The following is a 14,498-nucleotide window of genomic DNA, read 5'->3' on the forward strand; positions in this document are numbered from 1 at the left end:
AAAATGCAAAGGTACAATACAGCTTTTCCTTGCCGATATCTCTCTTTTGCAAAGAGATAGGCATTGGAAAATTCAGGGCTATAACGTGTAGATGAAGCACTAACAGGAGGCTTTAAAATTTTCATTCTAGTGTCTTTCGTTTGGGAGAAAAATGCAAAGGTACAATACCGCTTTTCCTTGCCGATATCTCTCTTTTGCAAAGTGATAGGCATTGGAAAATTCAGGGCTATAACGTGTAGATGAAGCACTAACAGGAGGCTTTCAAATTTTCATTCTAGTGTCTTTCGTTTGGGAGAAAAATGCAAAGGTACAATACAGCTTTTCCTTGCCGATATCTCTCTTTTGCAAAGAGATAGGCATTGGAAAATTCAGGGCTATAACGTGTAGATGAAGCACTAACAGGAGGCTTTAAAATTTTCATTCTAGTGTCCTTCGTTTGGGAGAAAAATGCAAAGGTACAATACAGCTTCTCCTTGCCGATATCTCTCTTTTGCAAAGAGATAGGCATTGGAAAATTCAGGGCTATAACGTGTAGATGAAGCACTAATAGGAGGCTTTAAAATTTTTATTCTAGTGTCCTTCGTTTGGGAGAAAAATGCAAAGGTACAATACAGCTTTTCCTTGCCGATATCTCTCTTTTGTAAAGAGATAGGCATTGGAAAATTCAGGGCTATAACGTGTAGATGAAGCACTAACAGGAGGCTTTAAAATTTTCATTCTAGTGTCTTTCGTTTGGGAGAAAAATGCAAAGGTACAATACAGCTTTTCCTTGCCGATATCTCTCTTTTGCAAAGAGATAGGCATTGGAAAATTCAGGGCTATAACGTGTAGATGAAGCACTAACAGGAGGCTTTAAAATTTTCATTCTAGTGTCCTTCGTTTGGGAGAAAACTGCAAAGGTACAATACAGCTTTTCCTTGCCGATATCTCTCTTTTGCAAAGAGATAGGCATTGGAAAATTCAGGCCTATAACGTGTAGATGAAGCACTAATAGGAGGCTTTAAAATTTTCATTCTAGTGTCCTTCGTTTGGGAGAAAAATGCAAAGGTACAATACAGCTTTTCCTTGCCGATATCTCTCTTTTGCAAAGAGATAGGCATTGGAAAATTCAGGGCTATAACGTGTAGATGAAGCACTAACAGGAGGCTTTAAAATTTTTATTCTAGTGTATTTCGTTTGGGAGAAAAATGCAAAGGTACAATACCGCTTTTCCTTGCCGATATCTCTCTTTTGCAAAGAGCTAGGCATTGGAAAATTCAGGGCTATAACGTGTAGATGAAGCACTAATAGGAGGCTTTAAAATTTTCAATCTAGTGTCCTTCGTTTGGGAGAAAAATGCAAAGGTACAATACAGCTTTTCCTTGCCAATATCTCTCTTTTGCAAAGAGCTAGGCATTGGAAAATTCAGGGCTATAACGTGTAGATGAAGCACTAACAGGAGGCTTTAAAATTTTCATTCTAGTGTCTTTCGTTTGGGAGAAAAATGCAAAAGTACAATGCTGCTTTTCCTTGCCGATATCTCTCTTTTGCAAAGAGATAAGCATTGGAAAATTCAGGGCTATAACGTGTAGATGAAGCACTAACAGGAGGCTTTAAAATTTTCATTCTAGTGTCTTTCGTTTGGGAGAAAAATGCAAAGGTACAATACAGCTTTTCCTTGCCAATATCTCTCTTTTGCAAAGAGCTAGGCATTGGAAAATGCAGGGCTATAACGTGTAGATGAAGCACTAACAGGAGGCTTTACAATTTTCATTCTAGTGTCTTTCGTTTGGGAGAAAAATGCAAAGGTACAATGCTGCTTTTCCTTGCCGATATCTCTCTTTTGCAAAGAGATAGGCATTGGAAAATGCAGGGCTATAACGTGTAGATGAAGCACTAACAGGAGGCTTTAAAATTTTCATTCTAGTGTCTTTCGTTTGGGAGAAAAATGCAAAGGTACAATACAGCTTTTCCTTGCCGATATCTCTCTTTTGCAAAGAGATAGGCATTGGAAAATTCAGGGCTATAACGTGTAGATGAAGCACTAACAGGAGGCTTAAAAAATTTCATTCTAGTGTCCTTCGTTTGGGAGAAAAATGCAAAGGTACAATACAGCTTTTCCTTGCCAATATCTCTCTTTTGCAAAGAGATAGGCATTGGAAAATTCAGGGCTATAACGTGTAGATGAAGCACTAACAGGAGGCTTTAAAATTTTCATTCTAGTGTCTTTCGTTTGGGAGAAAAATGCAAAGGTACAATACAGCTTTTCCTTGCCGATATCTCTCTTTTGCAAAGAGATAGGCATTGGAAAATTCAGGGCTATAACGTGTAGATGAAGCACTAACAGGAGGCTTTAAAATTTTCATTCTAGTGTCCTTCGTTTGGGAGAAAAATGCAAAGGTACAATACAGCTTTTCCTTGCCGATATCTCTCTTTTGCAAAGAGATAGGCATTGGAAAATTCAGGGCTATAACGTGTAGATGAAGCACTAATAGTAGGCTTTAAAATTTTCATTCTAGTGTCCTTCGTTTGGGAGAAAAATGCAAAGGTACAATACAGCTTTTCCTTGCCGATATCTCTCTTTTGCAAAGAGATAGGCATTGGAAAATTCAGGGCTATAACGTGTAGATGAAGCACTAACAGGAGGCTTTAAAATTTTCATTCTAGTGTCTTTCGTTTGGGAGAAAAATGCAAAGGTACAATACCGCTTTTCCTTGCCGATATCTCTCTTTTGCAAAGAGATAGGCATTGGAAAATTCAGGGCTATAACGTGTAGATGAAGCACTAACAGGAGGCTTTCAAATTTTCATTCTAGTGTCTTTCGTTTGGGAGAAAAATGCAAAGGTACAATACAGCTTTTCCTTGCCGATATCTCTCTTTTGCAAAGAGATAGGCATTGGAAAATTCAGGGCTATAACGTGTAGATGAAGCACTAATAGGAGGCTTTAAAATTTTTATTCTAGTGTCCTTCGTTTGGGAGAAAAATGCAAAGGTACAATACAGCTTTTCCTTGCCGATATCTCTCTTTTGTAAAGAGATAGGCATTGGAAAATTCAGGGCTATAACGTGTAGATGAAGCACTAACAGGAGGCTTTAAAATTTTCATTCTAGTGTCTTTCGTTTGGGAGAAAAATGCAAAGGTACAATACAGCTTTTCCTTGCCGATATATCTCTTTTGCAAAGAGATAGGCATTGGAAAATTCAGGGCTATAACGTGTAGATGAAGCACTAACAGGAGGCTTTAAAATTTTCATTCTAGTGTCCTTCGTTTGGGAGAAAACTGCAAAGGTACAATACAGCTTTTCCTTGCCGATATCTCTCTTTTGCAAAGAGATAGGCATTGGAAAATTCAGGCCTATAACGTGTAGATGAAGCACTAATAGGAGGCTTTAAAATTTTCATTCTAGTGTCCTTCGTTTGGGAGAAAAATGCAAAGGTACAATACAGCTTTTCCTTGCCGATATCTCTCTTTTGCAAAGAGATAGGCATTGGAAAATTCAGGGCTATAACGTGTAGATGAAGCACTAACAGGAGGCTTTAAAATTTTTATTCTAGTGTATTTCGTTTGGGAGAAAAATGCAAAGGTACAATACAGCTTTTCCTTGCCGATATCTCTCTTTTGCAAAGAGCTAGGCATTGGAAAATTCAGGGCTATAACGTGTAGATGAAGCACTAATAGGAGGCTTTAAAATTTTCAATCTAGTGTCCTTCGTTTGGGAGAAAAATGCAAAGGTACAATACAGCTTTTCCTTGCCAATATCTCTCTTTTGCAAAGAGCTAGGCATTGGAAAATTCAGGGCTATAACGTGTAGATGAAGCACTAACAGGAGGCTTTAAAATTTTCATTCTAGTGTCTTTCGTTTGGGAGAAAAATGCAAAAGTACAATGCTGCTTTTCCTTGCCGATATCTCTCTTTTGCAAAGAGATAAGCATTGGAAAATTCAGGGCTATAACGTGTAGATGAAGCACTAACAGGAGGCTTTAAAATTTTCATTCTAGTGTCTTTCGTTTGGGAGAAAAATGCAAAGGTACAATACAGCTTTTCCTTGCCAATATCTCTCTTTTGCAAAGAGCTAGGCATTGGAAAATGCAGGGCTATAACGTGTAGATGAAGCACTAACAGGAGGCTTTACAATTTTCATTCTAGTGTCTTTCGTTTGGGAGAAAAATGCAAAGGTACAATGCTGCTTTTCCTTGCCGATATCTCTCTTTTGCAAAGAGATAGGCATTGGAAAATGCAGGGCTATAACGTGTAGATGAAGCACTAACAGGAGGCTTTAAAATTTTCATTCTAGTGTCTTTCGTTTGGGAGAAAAATGCAAAGGTACAATACAGCTTTTCCTTGCCGATATCTCTCTTTTGCAAAGAGATAGGCATTGGAAAATTCAGGGCTATAACGTGTAGATGAAGCACTAACAGGAGGCTTAAAAAATTTCATTCTAGTGTCCTTCGTTTGGGAGAAAAATGCAAAGGTACAATACAGCTTTTCCTTGCCAATATCTCTCTTTTGCAAAGAGATAGGCATTGGAAAATTCAGGGCTATAACGTGTAGATGAAGCACTAACAGGAGGCTTTAAAATTTTCATTCTAGTGTCTTTCGTTTGGGAGAAAAATGCAAAGGTACAATACAGCTTTTCCTTGCCGATATCTCTCTTTTGCAAAGAGATAGGCATTGGAAAATTCAGGGCTATAACGTGTAGATGAAGCACTAACAGGAGGCTTTAAAATTTTCATTCTAGCGTCCTTCGTTTGGGAGAAAAATGCAAAGGTACAATACAGCTTTTCCTTGCCGATATCTCTCTTTTGCAAAGAGATAGGCATTGGAAAATTCAGGGCTATAACGTGTAGATGAAGCACTAATAGTAGGCTTTAAAATTTTCATTCTAGTGTCCTTCGTTTGGGAGAAAAATGCAAAGGTACAATACAGCTTTTCCTTGCCGATATCTCTCTTTTGCAAAGAGATAGGCATTGGAAAATTCAGGGCTATAACGTGTAGATGAAGCACTAACAGGAGGCTTTAAAATTTTCATTCTAGTGTCTTTCGTTTGGGAGAAAAATGCAAAGGTACAATACCGCTTTTCCTTGCCGATATCTCTCTTTTGCAAAGAGATAGGCATTGGAAAATTCAGGGCTATAACGTGTAGATGAAGCACTAATAGGAGGCTTTAAAATTTTTATTCTAGTGTCCTTCGTTTGGGAGAAAAATGCAAAGGTACAATACAGCTTTTCCTTGCCGATATCTCTCTTTTGTAAAGAGATAGGCATTGGAAAATTCAGGGCTATAACGTGTAGATGAAGCACTAACAGGAGGCTTTAAAATTTTCATTCTAGTGTCTTTCGTTTGGGAGAAAAATGCAAAGGTACAATACAGCTTTTCCTTGCCGATATCTCTCTTTTGCAAAGAGATAGGCATTGGAAAATTCAGGGCTATAACGTGTAGATGAAGCACTAACAGGAGGCTTTAAAATTTTCATTCTAGTGTCCTTCGTTTGGGAGAAAACTGCAAAGGTACAATACAGCTTTTCCTTGCCGATATCTCTCTTTTGCAAAGAGATAGGCATTGGAAAATTCAGGCCTATAACGTGTAGATGAAGCACTAATAGGAGGCTTTAAAATTTTCATTCTAGTGTCCTTCGTTTGGGAGAAAAATGCAAAGGTACAATACAGCTTTTCCTTGCCGATATCTCTCTTTTGCAAAGAGATAGGCATTGGAAAATTCAGGGCTATAACGTGTAGATGAAGCACTAACAGGAGGCTTTAAAATTTTTATTCTAGTGTATTTCGTTTGGGAGAAAAATGCAAAGGTACAATACCGCTTTTCCTTGCCGATATCTCTCTTTTGCAAAGAGCTAGGCATTGGAAAATTCAGGGCTATAACGTGTAGATGAAGCACTAATAGGAGGCTTTAAAATTTTCAATCTAGTGTCCTTCGTTTGGGAGAAAAATGCAAAGGTACAATACAGCTTTTCCTTGCCAATATCTCTCTTTTGCAAAGAGCTAGGCATTGGAAAATTCAGGGCTATAACGTGTAGATGAAGCACTAACAGGAGGCTTTAAAATTTTCATTCTAGTATCTTTCGTTTGGGAGAAAAATGCAAAAGTACAATGCTGCTTTTCCTTGCCGATATCTCTCTTTTGCAAAGAGATAAGCATTGGAAAATTCAGGGCTATAACGTGTAGATGAAGCACTAACAGGAGGCTTTAAAATTTTCATTCTAGTGTCTTTCGTTTGGGAGAAAAATGCAAAGGTACAATACAGCTTTTCCTTGCCAATATCTCTCTTTTGCAAAGAGATAGGCATTGGAAAATTCAGGGCTATAACGTGTAGATGAAGCACTAACAGGAGGCTTAAAAAATTTCATTCTAGTGTCCTTCGTTTGGGAGAAAAATGCAAAGGTACAATACAGCTTTTCCTTGCCAATATATCTCTTTTGCAAAGAGATAGGCATTGGAAAATTCAGGGCTATAACGTGTAGATGAAGCACTAACAGGAGGCTTTAAAATTTTCATTCTAGTGTCTTTCGTTTGGGAGAAAAATGCAAAGGTACAATACAGTTTTTCCTTGCCGATATCTCTCTTTTGCAAAGAGATAGGCATTGGAAAATTCAGGGCTATAACGTGTAGATGAAGCACTAACAGGAGGCTTTAAAAGCACTCTGGGTGTGCTGCTCCTACGATTTCCCCAAATGTGGGACACTTGATTACATAATTTGTGTTTCCTCTGGTCGGCTCTCGTATAATTCAGATCTCTTTGTCTCAGGTCTCTCTCCAGCCTAGTTTGCTGTCTGTTTCCACTTCTCTTTTCTTGAGCCGCTCCCTTCTATGCCCTTGTGCACTATCCTGACTTCCCCGTCTGCTTACTTTGTGCCTTCCAACGCACAATGCAAACTACAGGTAGTGCTGCAGGGCCCACACCCTTTTACTTGCTTTACAGAGCAGCTCTGGAGCTGTTACAGTGCCCAGCTGCTGCAAGAAATCAGCTTGAATGCTTCAGGGGCTGGGGCATAGCCAACATGAGCCCCACACCGAAGGAGGGTGGAGGTGTTTAATGCGAACTAGGGGTCATCCAAGCGCCGCAAAAGGCTGCCATGCCCTGCACACCCCTTTTTTATTTTCATATGCAGACGAGGGTTGAAGCCAACTTTGACCCACTGCTTGGATGACATCACCATATGCAAATCCATCTGTGGCAGGCCTTCCCCCAGGAATGCTTGCACTAGTTGTTGCATTTGGTTTGTTGTTTGGGGGTGCTTCAGTATTAGGCAGCCTTCTGCCCTCCCATGTTCATCTGAAAATATATGTTCTCCCTGCAGTTGTTGTCCCAAGATGAGAGTTCCCTTGTGCTGCCTCAGTTGAATCTCCTTTACTTGACAGAGATGTGCATGAGCAGCGGCCCTCCCCAGCCCTATTCCAAATCATACTTATTTTGCATAGGAGATACCATGGTCATGAAGATTTTTCTCCCAGGGTTACTCTAGGGGTTACATTTGGGGAAATCACAGGGGTCAGCATACCCAGAATGCAGTGAATGAACCTCACCCTGGGAGAATAATCTTCATGACCATGATATCTCCTATGCAAAATAAGTATGATTTGGGATAGAGCTGGGGAGGGCCACTGCTCAGGCACATCTCTGTCAAGTTAAGGAGATTCAACTGAGGCAGCACAAGGGAACTCTCATCTTGGGACAACAACTGCAGGGAGAACATATATTTTCAGATGAACATGGGAGGGCAGAAGGCTGCCTAATACTGAAGCACCCCCAAACAACAAACCAAATGCAACAACTAGTGCAAGCATTCCTGGGGGAAGGCCTGCCACAGATGGATTTGATGGATTTGATTATGAAAAGAGAAAAGGGGCATGCAGGGCATGGCGGCCTTTTGCGGCGCTTGGCTGACCCCTAGTTTGCATTAAACACCTCCACCCTCCGTCGGTGTGGGGCTCTTGTTGGCTATGCCCCAGCACCTGAAGCATTCAAGCTGATTTCTTGCTGCAGCTGGGCACTGTAACAGCTCCAGAGCTGCTCTGTAAGGCAAGTAAAAGGGTGTGGGCCGTGCAGCACTAACTGTAGTTTGCATTGTGCGTTGGAAGGCACAAAGTAAGCAGACAGGAGAAGTCAGGAGAGTGCACAAGGGCATAGAAGGCAGCGGCTCAAGAAAAGAGAAGTGGAAACAAACAGCAAACTAGGCTGGAGAGAGACCTGAGACAAAGAGATCTGAATTATACGAGAGCCGACCAGGGGAAACACAAATTATGCAGTCAAGTTTCCCACAGGAGTATATAGGATACGACCCAGTGGTACCTGACGACATAGATACTAACAGCTATTTAATAACATTATGCTAGAAAGTGATTATTAGCAACATATATATCTATATAAACAACCCCGCCAGGGTTGTGCCTTCAAAAATAATCACACACGGACACGCTTTTTAAACCTTTTTTTCACATCTCTTTATTCTTCTTATGCACATGTATGTTAGTTCTGTGATTTTAACCTTTATGTTTCACTGCAGTTTGGGATAATAATATTAATATTTATCCAATTCTAATACATACTTAATAAAGGTTATATTTTATGTTTCATTCATTCTGTCCAGTGCGTCAACAGTGCAGATTTCTTCTTGTTTTTTCTCCCAAATTCTATAACAATGACAGTAAATGTTGTTTCTTTTCAAACAGAACTTTCTTGACCATGCTTCTTTTTTGAAAGATCTGGGAGCACATGGAAAACAGTACAAACCATGCAGTATCACAAGAGCCTTTATTTGATCTTTCATGAAGATAGAGCAGAATTGAGGACACGTCAACAATTTCTGCCGAAGGTGGTTCATCTTTCCACATGGCGCCTTTGGCCACTGACACCTTCGTTGAGTCAAAGTCTCTGGCTGTGGTCAGAACTTTGAAAATTTATGTCACCAGAACGGTTCAGATTAGGAAAACAGAGGCTCTGTTTGTCCTGTATGCTCCCAACAGGATTGGGTGTCCTGCTTCCATGTAGACCATTATGCGCTGGATCTGTGGTAAGATTCAGCATGCTCATTCCACGGCAGGATTGCCGTTACTGAATTAGGTGAAGACCCATTCTACTAGAAAGGTGGGTTCATCCTGGGCAGCTGGTCGGGGAGTCTCGGCATTGCAACTTTGCCGAGCAGCTATTTAGTAAACACTTTTGCTAAGTTTTAAAAGTTTTAGAGTAAAGGAGATTCAACTGAGGCAGCACAAGGGAACTCCCATCTGGGGACAACAACTGCAGTGAGAACACATATTTTCAGATGAACATGGGAGGGCAGAAGGCTGCCTAATACTGAAGCACCCCCAAACAACAAACCAAATGCAACAACTAGTACAAGCATTCCTGGGGGAAGGTCTGCAGAAGACGGATTTGCATACAGTGATGTCATCCAAGCAGTGGGCCAAAGTTGGCTGGAACCCTCATCTGCATATGAAAAGAGAAAAGGGGTATGCAGGGCGCCGCCATGGCCTTTTGCGGCGCTTGGATGACCCTTAGTTCGCATTAAACACCCCCACCCTCCTTTGGTGTGGGGCTCATGTTGGCCATGCCCCAGCCCCTGAAGCATTCAAGCTGATTTCTTGCAGCAGCTTGGCACTGTAACAGCTCCAGAGCTGCTCTGTAAGGCAAGTAAAAGGGTGTGGGCCCTGCAGCACTACCTGTAGTTTGCATTGTGCATTGGAAGGCACAAAGTAAGCAGACAGGAGGAGAAGTCAGGATAGTTCACAAGGGTATAGAAGGGAGGGGCTCAAGAAAAAAGAAGTGGAAACAGACAGCAAACTAGGCTGGAGAGAGACCTGAGACAAAGAGATCTGAATTATATGAGAGCCGACCAGGGGAAACACAAATTATGCAGTCAAGTTTCCCACATTTGGGGAAATCGCAGGGGCAGCACACCCAGGTGAGATACTATAATCAGGACGGTGCTTCTCCCAGGGCAAGGCTCACCCATTGCACTCTGGGTGTGCTGCTCCTACGATTTCCCCAAATGTGGGACACTTGACTGCATAATTTGTGTTTCCTCTGGTCAGCTCTCGTATAATTCAGATCTCTTTGTCTCAGGTCTCTCTCCAGCCTAGTTTGCTGTCTGTTTCCACTTCTTTTTTTCTTGAGCCCCTCCCTTCTATACCCTTGTGCACTATCCTGACTTCTCCTCCCGTCTGCTTACTTTGTGCCTTCCAATGCACAATGCAAACTACAGGTAGTGCTGCAGGGCCCACACCCTTTTACTTGCCTTACAGAGCAGCTCTGGAGCTGTTACAGTGCCCAGCTGCTGCAAGAAATCAGCTTGAATGCTTCATAGGATGGGGCATGGCCAACATGAGCCCCACACCAAAGGAGGGTGGGGGTGTTTAATGCGATCTAGGGGTCATCCAAGCACCGCAAAAGGCTGCCATGCCCTGCACGCCCCTTTTCTCTTTTAATATGCAGATGAGGGTTGAAGCCAACTTTGACCCACTGCTTGGATAACATCACCATATGCAAATCCATCTGCTGCAGGCCTTCCCCCAGGAATGCTTGCACTAGTTGTTGCATTTGGTTTGTTGTTTGGGGGTGCTTCAGTATTAGGCAGCCTTCTGCCCTCCCATGTTCATCTGAAAATATGTGTTCTCCCTGCAGTTGTTGTCCCCAGATGAGAGTTCCCTTGTGCTGCCTCAGTTGAATCTCCTTTACTTGACAGAGATGTGCCTGAGCAGCGGCCCTCCCCAGCCCTATCCCAAATCATACTTATTTTGCATAGGAGACACCATGGTCATGAAAATTGTTCACCCAGGGTTAGGTTCATTCATTGCATTCTGGGTATGCTGACCCCTGTGATTTCCCCAAATGTGGGAAACTCGCCTGCATTATTTGTTGTAGTGGGGGACTGTGTTTGTGTTTTCCGCTGGTCAGCTCTGGTAAAAGTCAGATTTCTTTGTCTCAGATCTTCCTCTAGCCTTGTTCTTCTTTCGAGAGTTCCATTGTGCTGCCTCAGTTGGATCTCCTTCACTTGACAGGGGGGTGCCCGAGCAGCGACCCTCCCCAGCTCTAGCCCAACTCCTACTTACCTGCCAGGTGAGATACTATGATCTTGAAGGTGCTTCTCCCAGGGCAAGGCTCACCCATTGCACTCTGGATGTGCTGCCCCTGCGATTTCCCCAAATGTGGGAAACTTGACTGCATAATTTGTGTTTCCCCTGGTCGGCTCTCGTATAATTCAGATCTCTTTGTCTCAGGTCTCTCTCCAGCCTAGTTTGCTGTCTGTTTCCACTTCTCTTTTCTTGAGCCGCTCCCTTCTATGCCCTTGCGCACTATCCTGACTTCTCCCGTCTGCTTACTTTGTGCCTTCCAACGCACAATGCGAACTACAGGTAGTGCTGCAGGGCCCACACCCTTTTATTTGCCTTACAGAGCAGCTCTGGAGCTGTTACAGTGCCCAGCTGCTGCAAGAAATCAGCTTGAATGCTTCAGGGGCTGGGGCATAGCCAACATGAGCCCCACACCGAAGGAGGGTGGAGGTGTTTAATGCGAACTAGGGGTCATCCAAGCGCCGCAAAAGGCCGCCATGCCCTGCATAACCCTTTTCTCTTTTCATATGCAGATGAGGGTTCCAGCCAACTTTGGCCCACTGCTTGGATGACATCACCGTATGCAAATTCGTCTCCTGCAGACCTTCCCCCAGGAATGCTTGTACTAGTTATTGCATATGGTTTGATATTTGATGGTGCTTCAGTATTAGGCAGCCTTCCGCCCTCCCATGTTCATCTGAAAAGATGTGGTCTCCCTGCAGTTGTTGTCCCCAGACGAGAGTTCCCTTGTGCTTCCTCAGTTGAATCTCCTTAACTTGACGGGGGAGGGGCTTGCCCGAGCAGCCACCCTCCCCAGCCCTATCCCAACTCATACTTATTTTGCATATGAGATCTCTATATCATGAAGATTGTTCTCACAGGGTGAGGTTCATCCATTATATTTTAAAATAGGAAGGTTCAAATTACATATTTGAATTGCATCTATGTGCTGGATTCAAATGTTCCCCCCCCCTTCCTTTCTCAATTGTGCCCATCAGCAGCTATTCTAAGGTTGCTGCCAATGGGTGTGACACATTAATTTCTTCTGTGGGGTACACTGGACTCCACAAGGATTCACATTGGGGTGTAGAGTAGGATCTTGATCTGAGGCACCAACCGGCTCAAAGCTTTTGACTGTTCCCAAGATGCTCAGCGCATTCTCCTCTATAACCCCGCTTCCATGAACAGGGAGCTCAGTTTGTAGTTGGTGCCTTCAGTAGCAGGCCACTTAACAGGGGCCTGCCTCAGGCAGCCTATTCTTAGCTGTTAATTTTGACAAGAAAATAAGAACTTTTTTTATGAGAATCTACAAGGGCTGCAGCAGGCTAGGTCTAATAGACATCTTTACTGCAGCTTCATCACTCCCAGCGGCGCTGTATACTCCCGTGCCCTGGTTGCTGGGTCACTGCAGCGGAGGCTCCGGTTTCTTCCTAAGGTCAGTCACACACACACCGCCCTTCCGGATCACGAGGCCGCTGATGAAGGGGAGCGTGGCCGTAGGGGGTGGACCGTGTGTGCACTGGCGTGGACACTGATTACTGGGCAGCCGCTCCACAAGCCACCAGGTACAGTTAAGGAGCACAGGTCTGGGGGTTTTTCTCCCATATTAAACCAATTTTGTACTGCCCGCAGCGCATTGCGATAGGTAATAGGGCCTGATTCAGGTTGGATTGCAATCACAATAAGCGATCCAACTGCAAAAATTGCTAAGAGCATACGCAAGTGCCTGCATTTTCTGCGGCACCCCGCAGAGAATGCGATCACCTCTGCCTGTCAATCGGGGCAGGGGGGGAGAGGGGGGTCAGCAAAACTCCATTTCCAAGTCAGGGATAGAGCGGTGCGGGGGCAAGGCTTCAAAATGGGGTCTGCAACGGAGGAGACACAGGGGGCGTGGTCACAGCGGCTGTATGACATCACATTCAGCCGCTGTGATCACAAAAATGGTGGCGGCTTCCTGCGCGCACATACAGTCTGCACCCGCAGAAGGCTACACCATTTTTTATGATCACGCTGAACTGCAGTGCGACTGCAATTACAGCATGGTCAAGAAGGGAGGCGTCATGCTGGGTGGCCATGTCCTGTCACTGTGCAGGAGCCAGCACCGCTCACACACTTGTCCCCGGGTGCAGCCCCCAACCCCCGGGACACCCGGAGCAACAAAATGTAGATTCAGGCCACCAGGCCACGCCCCTACCTATGAAACCATGCCTCCTTTTTACCATTGCGCTGCTTATCTGCGCGCACTGCATTACAATCTCCTTCGCCACCTCTCTGGGTGTCACCAGTGATAGTGACACCTCTGCCATGCTTGTAGCAGCTGGTCCTAAGATCTACGCCTCAAGCCCTGAGTGTTTGCCCTTGTGACTTGTTGATCATCATAGCGAAGCAGATGCTTACAGAAAACTGCAGGGGCTTAGATTGAAAAAAAAAAAATTATGGGTATAAGGTAGAGAGGAGCGGGTTCGGTTCTCCGAGAACCGAATTCCCCACGAACTCCACGTGGTTTACACTGGTCCAAGGCAGGCTCGGTTGTTCCCGCCTGACTCGGAATACCTGAACAAGGGAAAATGTCATCATCCCGCTGTCGGATTCTCGCGAGATTCGGATTTCATATAAAGAGCTGCGCGTTGCCTCCATTTTTACTCGTGCATTGAAGAGAGAGCGGAGAGGACGTGGCTATGTTCTCTCAGTGGAAATCTCAATATCAGTGCTCATTATCAGTGGTTACTTATTGCTGCTCAGTAATACTAGTAGTGTGTCTCTCCTGCTCAGTGTCAGTTCTCAGTAGTATCCTCATCAGTGCTCAGTATCACTGCTCATTGTCTTGTGCTGCATTGTGGTGCTCAGCATACTACAGTACATTACTAATAGTCCAGTGCTGCATCTTGCTGCTCAGTGTCAGTTCTAGTATCCTCATCAGTGCTCACTATCACTGCTCATTACATTGTGGTGTTCTGTATACTACAGTAACATAGTAATATAGTAACATATAGTAATATAGTTTTTGAGGTTGAAAAGAGGCAAATTGCCCATCGTGTTCAACCTGTTTTAAGTTGTGATGATTCTACATACTTGCTGAATAATGTTTTATGACTAGTTAACTACTACAACTCATGTTACCCCCGGATTAACCATGTTGATATTTTAAGTATTATAACCTTGGATAGCTTTTTCATTCAGAAATGTATCCATTCCTTTTTTAAATCCAATTACAGAGTCCACCATTACCACCTTCCCTGGCAGGGAATTCCACATCCTGATTGCCCTAACAGTGAAGATCATAGTATCTCACCTGGCAGGTAAGTAGGAGTTAAGCTAGAGCTGTGGAGGATTGCTGCTTGGGCACCCCCTGTCAAGTGAAGGAGATCCAACTGAGGCAGCACAAGGGAACTCTCGAAAGAAGAACAAGGCTAGAGGAAGATCTGAGACAAAGAAATCTGACTTTTACCAGAGCT

General features: G+C 43.5%; 3 non-coding genes across 3 annotated transcripts; all 3 read left to right on the top strand.

The window, feature by feature from the left end:
- The first annotated feature begins 9,888 nt into the window (after positions 1-9,888).
- On the top strand, positions 9,889-10,044 carry LOC135037641 (U1 spliceosomal RNA). The gene has a single exon (XR_010232135.1). It is a non-coding gene; the product is annotated as a U1 spliceosomal RNA (small nuclear RNA).
- A 675-nt stretch (positions 10,045-10,719) lies between these two features.
- Positions 10,720-10,883, top strand: LOC135037576 (U1 spliceosomal RNA). The gene has a single exon (XR_010232086.1). It is a non-coding gene; the product is annotated as a U1 spliceosomal RNA (small nuclear RNA).
- A 152-nt stretch (positions 10,884-11,035) lies between these two features.
- Positions 11,036-11,198, top strand: LOC135037626 (U1 spliceosomal RNA). The gene has a single exon (XR_010232123.1). It is a non-coding gene; the product is annotated as a U1 spliceosomal RNA (small nuclear RNA).
- The last annotated feature ends 3,300 nt before the right edge of the window (positions 11,199-14,498 follow it).

Source organism: Pseudophryne corroboree, unplaced genomic scaffold (assembly GCF_028390025.1).
Source record: "Pseudophryne corroboree isolate aPseCor3 unplaced genomic scaffold, aPseCor3.hap2 scaffold_683, whole genome shotgun sequence".
NCBI lineage: Eukaryota > Metazoa > Chordata > Amphibia > Anura > Myobatrachidae > Pseudophryne > Pseudophryne corroboree.